This window comes from Trachypithecus francoisi, unplaced genomic scaffold, assembly GCF_009764315.1.
Source record: "Trachypithecus francoisi isolate TF-2019V2 unplaced genomic scaffold, Tfra_2.0 Lachesis_group4, whole genome shotgun sequence".
Taxonomy (NCBI): domain Eukaryota; kingdom Metazoa; phylum Chordata; class Mammalia; order Primates; family Cercopithecidae; genus Trachypithecus; species Trachypithecus francoisi.
This window is the reverse complement of record NW_022681469.1, coordinates 9356144-9366986: the sequence shown is the minus strand read 5'-3', so window position 1 is coordinate 9366986 and position 10843 is coordinate 9356144. Positions and strand designations below refer to the sequence as shown.

General features: G+C 47.0%; 1 non-coding gene across 1 annotated transcript; it reads left to right on the top strand.

The window, feature by feature from the left end:
* Positions 1–10562: 10562 nt before the first annotated feature.
* TRNAC-GCA lies at positions 10563–10634 on the top strand. Its single transcript has one exon. It is a non-coding gene; the product is annotated as a tRNA-Cys (tRNA).
* Positions 10635–10843: the final 209 nt, after the last annotated feature.

The following is a 10843-nucleotide window of genomic DNA, read 5'->3' as shown; positions in this document are numbered from 1 at the left end:
TTTGGAAGCATACATATATCAACATAGACTAAGCAGTTTAATAGCTCACAGGCCTTTTCCCAATTCATGTTTTTATTTTGCAATAACAAGGACAGTATTTTTAAACAAGGAGAGAAAAATAAAAATTTAATGTCGTTAAGAGGCTGGGGATGGAGGACGCCTTGGACGGGGGCCCCCACGTGGTTACAGAGGCGCATTGCCTTTCAGATTCCTGGGCTGAGTGGGGCTCTTTCCAGCTGGGGAAACTGCTCCATGTGGTGCGGAGTCTATGGGGCTGGCCAGGCTTAGGGACTGGGATCTGAACATTCTCTGCTAGTTTCTCCTTTTCTTTTCTTTTCTTTCTTTTTTTTTTTTTTGAGACGGAGTTTCACTCTTGTTGCCCAGGCTGGAGTGCAGTGGCGCGATCTTGGCTCACTGCAACCTCCGCCTCCAGGGTTCAAGCGATTCTCCTGCCTCAGCCTCCTGAGTAGCTGGAATTACACCACCACGCCAGGCTAATTTTGTAGTTTTTTAGTAGAGACGGGTTTCTCCATGTTGGTCAGGCTGGTAGCGAACTCAGGACCTCAGGTGATCCGCCTGCCTCGGCCTCCCAAAGTGCTGGGATTACAGGCATGAGCAAAGTGCTGGGATTACAGGCATAAGCCACCGCGCCCGGCTGTTCTCCCCTAGTTTCTCTTCATCAGCGTGGGCTGAATGTACAGCCCGGGCATCATCTGGGTTGCATTCTTGTTTGTATATAAAAATGGAATTGCTCCAGGAGTCATGTGGGGGAAGACCTTACTCATAGTGTTGCCAATGCTCCTGCATCCGACTTTCTTCTTCAGGTCACAGGCACTACCCAGCTATTCTCTGATGCCTCTCATCTCTGGGCGATTGACCCTCAAATGAGGGGGTTTAGACATTTCCTGCCTGGAGCCCTTGGCATCATTTTGTCTTTTGGAGTAAATCCCACAAAGGGTAAAATCACCCTACTCACCCCATGAGCTGTAGGAGAATGTCCCTGGACCTGCACCCAGGGTTTTTCCTGTTTTTTCTTTTTTCCCTTCAGCTCTTCCACGTGATTCCTTCCCCTCTCAAGTAACACATCTCCTCTGCTAGGGGCGGACCCATGTTTTATGGGTCTGAAGCTTGCGTAATCTGGGAGAATATTATTAACAAGAAGCCTCATAAAATTACAAATGTAGAAGGAGGCACAGAGCTGGTGCAGGCAAGGCACTCTGAAGCTTCTTTAGCTTCACTGTAATGTCCTGGATTAAAAAAAAAAAAAAAATCCAGCAGAGGCATCAAACACACCCAAGCATTGTCTAGGCTGGGGCATGTGCACCAGGGATGTTGTAGGGGGAATTGGGAGTCAGGAGACCTGTCAGTTCTGTCATTAACCAGTCAAGATCCTTGGGCAAGTCAGTCAGCCCTTGCCTCATATGTAAAGTAAGGAGATTGGCCAGATCATTCTGCAAACGTCCCTGAGTCCAGCCTTCCTTTCACCACTTGATACGGGACCCAGTAGAAGACCACTGCTTCCACTCTCACTGTGGCCTTTTTGCGGGTCACCCTGCATGATAATTTACCTCTGTTATCAAGACAACAATGTGCTGATCAGTCCCTGCCATGTTGCCTGGAAGAGCTACTCCCGGATTACCTTGGAAAAGGGATTACCTCTTGTTAGAGGAGACAGAGGTGTTATCTCCATGGCAATATGGCCCCTTGGGGAACATGGTGTGTCCCATGGTGTGTCCTGGAGGACATGAGCAGTGGGGCAAAGTGCAGTCTGGACTTAAGTGACCATCTGTGTGTCTCTTGAAGGAATTTATCATCATCATAGAAATCACTGTGGAATTCAGTGTTTCCCAGGTCCTCAGATCAGGAGTAGAGAGGAGTGGCTGCCTTAGCTGCCTTCTGAGAAGGTTGCCAGGGCTACAAGGCAAAAGGCCTGTGGGTAAAGGAGAAAATTCCAGTAGGAGGGAAAGACAGTTCACAAATGGGACAGTTTACCAGCTCCTGTGACAAGAATAGAGGCAGGGCCTTGGCATAGCTGAGGAGGTGAAAACGAGCTAACCCAAGTGTTACTCCAAGTATTCCTTCTAAGAGGGACAGGGCTCTGCCTGCCATCAGAAAGGTCATGAGAGAGGCTGGACGCAGTGGCTCATCCCAGCGCGTTGGGAGGTCAAGACAGGAGGATCGCTTGAGGCCCCGAGTTTCAGACTAGCCTGGGCAACATAGTGAGACGTCTGCTCTACAAAAAATAAAAATAAAAATAAAAAGTATTAGCTGGGTATGGTGGCACACACCTGTGGTCCCAGTTAGCTGAGAGGCTGAGGCAGGAGGATTGCCTGAGCCCAAGAGTTGGAGGCTGCAGTGAGCTATGATTGTTTCACTGCACTCCAGCCTGGGTAACGGTGTAATACCCTGTCGCTTAAAAAAAACAATGAAAGAGTCAAGTGGGGTTGTTCTGCTGCAACATTTTTTGGTCCTTGAAACTGGGTTAACATTGGCCATTTTAAGGCTTTTGGGGATTCCAAAATCTACTCAGCTACTGCCGTCTCACTATTTCTTGGAGCTGCTCCTTCTCCATCATCATCATTCTCCATGTATATTAACTGAAGAAGTGGAGCTGGAAGAATCATCTTTGTCCTAGATTGCAGTTGTGTTGAAAGTGCCCTGAATGGAATACTGGGCCCGGAGAGTCAGACCCAACTCTGTCATTAAGTGTGTTAGAACAGACACCTCAGTCGCACGAAGTTCCTTTTGTGGGTGCCCACCATGCCAGGAACTGGAGGTTGACTCTGAAGGCCATTCTAGCAGTGCTTTTCCAGGCTGCTGCCCCCACGCAGGAACTCAAGGCAGGGAAGACACAGGATCCGGGGTATCTGAGGAGGAGAGACTGCCTCCTGTTATACACAAGGTCAGTGAGTTTTCACTCAGGTGGGTCTGGCAGCTCCTATGAGCTTCCATCATGAAGTGGCATCTCATAGGTTCCTGGTAATCTGGGTATGACTATAAAAGTCAAAGATATTAATTAACCCACACAATAGCAGGATAGGGTATAGCTCAGGGGTAGGATATTGGACTGCAGATCCAACAGGACACCAGTTCAAATCCAGGTAACCCCTCTGGCTTTTCAGTTTTGACATTTTAAATAGGTGCCTACATTTTAACTTTTTTTCTATTAGACAGTAAAGATTTCACTTTTTCTGGAACCAGCAAATGATGAAGGTAGAATGTGGTGGTTTTATACATTTTAGGGAGACATGAGACATCAATCAATATGCGTAAGATATACATTGGTTCAGCCTGGAAAGGTGGGACAACTTGAGGTGAAGGCAGGACAACTGAAACGAGGGAGGGGGCTTCCAGGTCACAGGTAGATAAGAGACAAAGTGTTGCATTCTTTTGAGCTTCTGAGGAGCCTCTCCAAAGGAGGCAATCAGATATGCATTTATCTCAGTAAGCAGAGGGGCGACGTTGAATAAAATGGGAGGCAGGTTTGCCCTAAGCAGTTCCCAGCTGGACTTTTCCCTTCACGTTAGTGATTTGGGGGCCCCAAGATTTATTTTCCTTTCACACTTAAGTGTACAGTACTTGAAACTGGACCTGTGGCTGGGTGCGGTGGCTCACACCTGTAATCCCACCACTTTGGGAAGCCGAGATAGGCGGATCATGAGGTCAAGAGTTCGAGACCAGCCTGGACAACATGGTGAAACCCCATCTCTACTAAGAATACAAAAATTAGCTGGGCATGGTGGTGCATGCCTGTAATGCCAGGTACTGTGGAGGCTGAGGCAGGAGAATCTCTTGAATCCGGGAGGTGGAGGTTGCAGTAAGCTGAGATCATGCCGTTGCACTCCAGCCTGGGCAACAGAGCAAGACTCCATCTTGGGGAGAAAAAAAAAAAAAAAACTGGACCAGAACAGCATCTTCAGGAACAAAGGCTGTTGCAGCATTTCCTAGTTGTCTTGATTTTTCCCCTTCTAGATCCAGGCATTACCCCTGGGTTGGGGTGGCACTGGTCTTCTAATTCCAGACAAACCACGAGGATTTATAGCTCAGTGAGTGAGCCCTTATAAGGCCAAGAGAGTTTGCAGAGAATGAAATGTCAACAGGTTAAAATATAAGTAAAGTTCCATGTTGTGTTTAAATTTTGTAACTATCAAAGGCAATTTTATGTCATATTTAAGCTTTAAAAGCAAACTTCTGCAGAAGGGATTATTGAATTATATCAACCATCTCAAAAGCTCAAGGATGTGATAGCATTCTATGCTTTGGAGAACAAACAGCTTTTTTGGTACAAAATCTCAAAATTCATGGAGGTTCAGCTATACAGCATAGAATTCAGAAGCACAATTCATGATTTTTAGTATCCCTTACACTAATCACCTTTTATGAATCTTTTTCAGAACTACCTAAAATATGTTTACTAATTATTTTGATTTCTATGAACAACAGAAGTTTCTACTTTAGATAGGTTAAAAACAGGTTCTTGTAATAAAACTATGTGACAGCAAGAAAGTCTCACCATCTTTACATTGAATGGCAAGAAAACACAACAGAGAAGCAAGTATTGAAGACAGAGCCTGGTCAAGTGTAGTGTCACTTGAGGCTCTAATTTGATCATTTAGCAAATGGCACTTTGCTCTACTCCCCTGAGCTGAAAATATTCTGTATCCTGTGACCTTTCTTCTTAGTATAAGATGTAGGGGCCTGAATAACAGCACTTCTTTTATGCTTCATAATTTCCTTTCCATTAAAGCAGATTCCTTTTGTTAACAAGATATTCGAATTTTTTATTTAGTATTTTTTTTCCTCCAAAAAGTGGCACTGGTAACTCAAACAAGAAATGCTAGAGGGGATGGACACCCCATTCCCCATGGTGAGCTTATTTCACATTGCAGGCCTGTTTCACAACAGTTCATATACTCCGTAAATATATATACCACTTTCTACCCACAAAAACTTAAATTTTTTAAGAAGTGGCTTTTGCTGTTCCAGTTTCACAAACACTTAGAGCTTTGGCCTAGAACTTGGGTACTTGCCCCTTTCCTGTCCCTGCCCTCCAATGCCTTCTGATAGTGAAAATGGTCTCTCCAGACAGCCTCCTTCCTGTATCCTCATTACTGTTTCAGCTCCTTCACCCAAGCCCGCCAGCCCTCCAGCTACTCTGTAAACAGTCTCCTTCCTCCTTAACCTTGCTCTGCGAGTCTGCCTTTTTATCCCTCCTTTTACACCTGAAGGCCGGCTTTCCCCTGAAGCCATCCCTCCCCTTCAACCTCCAGAACTGAGAGGGTGGGTTCGCCTTCTCAGCCTCATTTTCCACGTTGCCCCCAAACCCCGGCTCCTCCACCATCCCTCCCTGCTTCTCTGTCAAAGCCATTTCCTTCCACCACGCTGTCCTCTCCACATTTGTGTCTTCTCCACAAACTTAGTGGAAATTTTTAGAACCAAGCTAACAATCATATTTTCCTCAGCTCCTCCTGCTTTCATCCTCAGGAATGTCAAACTCCACAGCAATGTGCTTCCAATGCTAAGGCCTCACCAGATTTTCATCTTCCTGGCTCTGGGAATGTTCACAAACTCCGCTCACTGTGGCTCTCAAGCTGTGTGGTGAGGCAGAGGTTCAGAGTTTTCCACCAGTGTCTTCTACCCTGCTTCTTGGTTATCAGCTGGGCACACAGCTTCCCAGAAGGAAAACTGCATTTCCCAGACCCTCTTGGAGCTGTGAGGCCACAGGCACAAGGCTGGTCAATGAGATGCAGGTGAAAGTGATGGGTGTTCTTACATGGAGAGGCTTGTCTTTCCTCCTTCCTACTGGCTGGGAGGTCGATGAGATGCTAATGTGGGTGATGGCATACTGGAATGAAAGCCAAGCTGGCCAGAGAGCCAGAAAGAAGAACTCGGGTTCTTGACCCTATGGAAAGCCATCCCTGGACCACCTAGCTGTGGACTTTTATGTGGGAGAAAAGGAAGCTTCCGGTTTGTTGGCTTGTTTTTGTTTTGCTTCCATCCTTTGTTATTTTGCGTGTTCAGCATTCGTAGCCAAATCTGATCATCACTTAAACCATTCCCTTTCAAGATCTTAGAATCAAAAAAGTCCTTTTATGACATGTTTTCTGATGTTTACATGCTCTTACTGTTACCGAAAGTGTTTCATTATCCTCATTTTGACCTTAATCTTGTCCACCTCTCTCTGTTCCCATGACCCCAGGGCCACCTTGGGGCTCAGCTATCTGCCTGCCCATTACTGACCCCATGTTTGGCCTCTCAGTCATGATTCCGGCTCCTTTGAGAGCTTGGCCTGTGATCTGTCTACCTCCCTCATGAGCCCTTCTGCTTCTGGGGATACACACGCCTTTGGCCTTTTCCACCTTTTCTCTGGGGGACCCAGATTTTGCTGGAGTAAATTGTAGGGCCAGGCAAATGGTCCCACTGCAAATCTACACCAGTTTGACTTCAACCAGTGCCTCTCTCAAATGAGCAATGATTCTATTCCTTTCTAATTCACCTCTTCTCCATTTCCCACAGTGCCTGCTTCACACTTTGCCCTTCTTGCCAAGTAATGATTCCCACCTTACCTCCTCGATTCTCTTTGGAAGACTTTGTTTTCTACCTGGCTGAGAAGACCAAGGCCATAGAGGCCCCCCAGCATCCTCTGCTGCTCTGCATCTTCACCTCCTCATCCCCTCCAGGCTAAGAGGAAAAGCCCGCCTGCTCCTCTCTAGAGCACATCCTGTGTTCTTCATCCACCCTTTGGCTTTCCCTGAGATCTCATTCCATCAATATATCCTCTCTTTTTTGTTGACACATTTGAGCACATTCATATATGTACTGGCCATTCACAATATACAGGGAACCCTACAGGCACATCTTTGCAGCAATTATGGCAAACTGTGTGTGCTTTGATAGGCATACAGGTGCCATGGGAGCATGTGGCCAGGGTCCCACCCATCAGGAGGGTCAGGAGGGCTTCCCGGGAGAACACCCACCCAAGTGCTCCACTTCACTGAGATTGTGCTTGTCACAGTCCTTGGTGACCATGTGTCATGGGTGATTCTCATCTTTAACTCGAGCCCTCAGTAGCATTATTTTTAATCGACATTGGGGCTGTCACTGTTTTTCTGTTGTTTTCTTTGTACTTCTCTGCCGCTTTTCCTCAATCTCTTTTGCTGGTTTCTCCTTAACATCCCCATTTTAAGGGCCCAGGTCTTAGTTCCTAGACCATTTTTCTTTTCACTCACACTTCCTCAGTGATCTCATTCCATCCTGTGGCTTTAATGGGATGACGACCCTCAAATTTATATCTTCAGCTAACTCCTCCCCTTCGAATTCCAGCTTCATTTTTGACATCTCCATTAGACCATTTAACAGACAGATTCAATTTAATACATCACAGATTGAACTCCTGACTTCCACCACCCCCTCAAATTTCATTTCTGCTGCAATGAGAATGGCCATCTCAGAGAATGGCCACCCCATCCCGCTGGGTGCTCAGGACAGAAAAGCTTGGCATTATCCTTGACTTTTCCTTTTTTCTCACACCCTGCTCTCAAATCATCAGCAAATCCTGTTCACACTGCTTCAAAATCTGTCCAAAATCTGACCACTTCTCATTGCCTCCACCATCAGACAAAGCTATAATCATCTCTCATCCAGGTTATGGCGACAACTTCCTGAACTTGTGTGCCTGCTTCCATACATGTGCCCTCGTGCCCTCAAGCCAGCCAGAGGACAAAATCAGCTTATGTCATTGCTCTGCAAGAAATCCTCCAATCGCTCCCATCTAATCCAGAGTGACAGCGCATGTCTGTATGCAGCCTATCCCAATAGCAAGTGAAATAGACATGGGCTCTTGAAACTAGAGGAGTAGATCAAGATGTACAAATGTTCACAGAAGTTAAACATGGAAAATATAAGAAATACTACATGGTAAGATGCAGGGATATTATAAGACTATTACTGGGATATCAAAGCGACTGCAGGAGGTAAGGACGTTTTCCTTGAGGAAGTGTTGTTTCAGTCATGGCGTACTGGTAAGGTAAAATATTCGTGGTAGTTATGATGCATAAGTAGTGTATATCCCATTGGGGCTGATGTGAAAAATTCTCTCTCTTGGGTAGTGAGGCCATCCTGCTGGCTTTTTTCAGGGCACCTACTGTCCATTTTAGCCATAGAAGCTGGTGCTGGAGTTCACCTCCTTTGCCCAGGTAAGGCTTCTGCACAGTGAGATAAGGCAGGTAGTGACTCCCGCCCCGGGAAACTCTCACTGATCTCTATGGTCTCCTTGGGCTGCCTCTGTCCGTGCCTTGTGTGTATTTCACTCTCCAAACCCCTTTTAGGACTCCCTGAGAGAAGAGTATTCTAGAGATTCTATTATCTAGACAGTCTACATAGTCCTAGACATGCCCTAGACTGCCATGTTGGGACACCTGGAGCCAGTCTTCACCACATCATGCTCACCAGAGGAGACAAGTTCTCTTTTATGAAGGTGGAACTGGCCATCACAAAAGAGGCTTGCTGGTCCGCTCTCTCCTTCCTTGCTGAGGGCAACATTGCATAGTTTCTGGAAGGTGGGGCAGGGAAATTTGAGAGGAAAATTTGCCCAACTGCCTTCTTTTCATCTATTCTCTTACTTTCTTGGCCTTAGGTCTTCTTACTACCTCTGGTTTTGTGAAGAGCCACCCCTGGGCAAGGTCGGTCACGCCTGGAGTTCCCATGCCATGTGCAATTGTCTATATGCTGGTATAAGTACTTCAACTATTGCTAACCCTCTAGTCTCCTTACAGTTAGCACATTGGTCTGAGTAATTTATGTAATTTCCCTATTGGAAGCTTAGGGCAATTTCCGGGGCATTCTAATGTAGGAGGAAGAGGGGACTCTGGGCTAGGGTGGCCACAGTGTGCAGTCGATTCCTTGTTGACGTTTGCTCCAGCATGAGCTGCACACCGGCTGGCTACTTCCACAGGCACACTCAATGCAGGAAGCTATCTCCCAAGGACTGTCACTGACTCCTTTTAGGGCTGTCACAGTGAGATCCAGAGAAGACAGGAGCTCGCCCAGTACTGGGGGTCGTAGGACCATTTCAGGCAGAGGGGCCTTCAGATTCCTCCTCCTCCATATGGGGGCCATTGGAATCACACAAGAGCCGCATTCATTACTCTCTTTCTTGCTCTCCAGGAGGGCTTCCTAGCAACTGCCCTGCTGCCCCCACCCCAACTCAGCCATCTCCCTCATATAGGAAAGATGACTTGTCTATTTCTCTTGCCATATATGTGGTTTCATCACTGAGTGAGGGACTTATCCCTTCCTTGATTGTCTTCCCCCAGGTATGACTGGAAGGACTTTTCTCTGCCTTTAACCATGCTGTCACCATCACTTTGACCTTTTTGTGAGCCCCAGCTGACTTGGGAGGGCAGCACTGGCATTTTTATTTTCACTGATTCCTGCACAGTTTATAAACCTCCTTGGGCATGGCACTACCCAACTATACTAGGTCCTCACCATCCAAGAGGCCTCTGGGGAGGCTGTAGGTCAGGGTGGAGAAGGCAGGTGTGGAAGAGGGTGCCATGGGACTCAACTCAAGTGTGGCTGAGGGGATGGGGGTCAGGGCCTGGGTGCTGGGCACAGGACACAGGCAGCAGGGATGCCCCTGGCCCACTGTGGGTGCCTTTTGCCCTCAGACTCACCACCCCCATCGTGATGTCCCAATCTGGTGGACAGTGGACAACTGCTGTGTTAAAAAAGAGTGACAGCATCAGAGGGGAGGTGCTGAACACCAGTGCTGCCTGGAAGGAACGGCACAGAGGAACTGGATGAGAGAAAACCCGGGAGGGTCTGAAGGAGGAGAAGGAATTAGGACAATGCCAGCTGCAGGAGGCAGAGAAGACTTCCTGGGGAATGTTTTACCAATTTCTCTCTTTTATTTTTAACCACTCAGACGGCTCAGTACCTGGAAGGCTGGAAACATGGACATTTGAGTTATCACGTGTGTAAATCGGAAAAAAGATTCCCCCACCCACTCCCTACTCTCTTCACCTGCTCCCAGGGGTTACCATTAACTATTGGTCTATTATCATTCTTTTTTATGGCCACATAGTATGCCATGGTGTATATGTGCCACATCTTTTAATACTGAGTATTATTATTTAAGTAACTTTCTTTCACAAAAGCAATTTGCTTATCGCTTGGCAAATTATCATGAACAGTATTGTATGTCAAATACAAGCCCCAGACACAGGCATTGGGCCTCCTTTCAGTGCATGGGAAGGTGGCATCACCTGATTAGAGTTCTGTCCCCAGCCTAGCACGCCTCACATGATGCTCAACAACTGCTACTAAGAGAATTATCTGGATGACTTGAAGGGTCTCTCCAGTTATAAAGGTCAACAAGGCCACCAGGGTGTCCTTAACCAGGTCCACACAGAAGTGATGGGAAAAGAAGTGTTAGTGACAGGAGGGAGGCCAGAGTTCAGAGAAACAGAACTGGCCTGGACATCCCAACCTGCAGAGCTTAGTCTTGTTCTTGGTGTGTCGACACATGAAAAGGGTGTTAATTACACCATCTTCCCAGGCCTGGGGGTATAGCTCAGGGGTAGAGCATTTGACTGCAGATCAAGAGGTCCCTGGTTCAAATCCAGGTGCCCCCTACCTGTTTTAATCACCAAAGTGGGTCCTGGATCACATGCTCCTCCCAATCCACCCTGGGGAAAAATGACATAGCCTACCTAATCTCTGACCCACAGCATATCTGAAGGGCAGACTCAAGAGTCCTCATGTGATTTTATGGACTTTAAAGTGTGTAAGGCACAGACCCCTGCCTCCTGCAGCCCTCTGAGTACCACTGTCCCACTTTCCA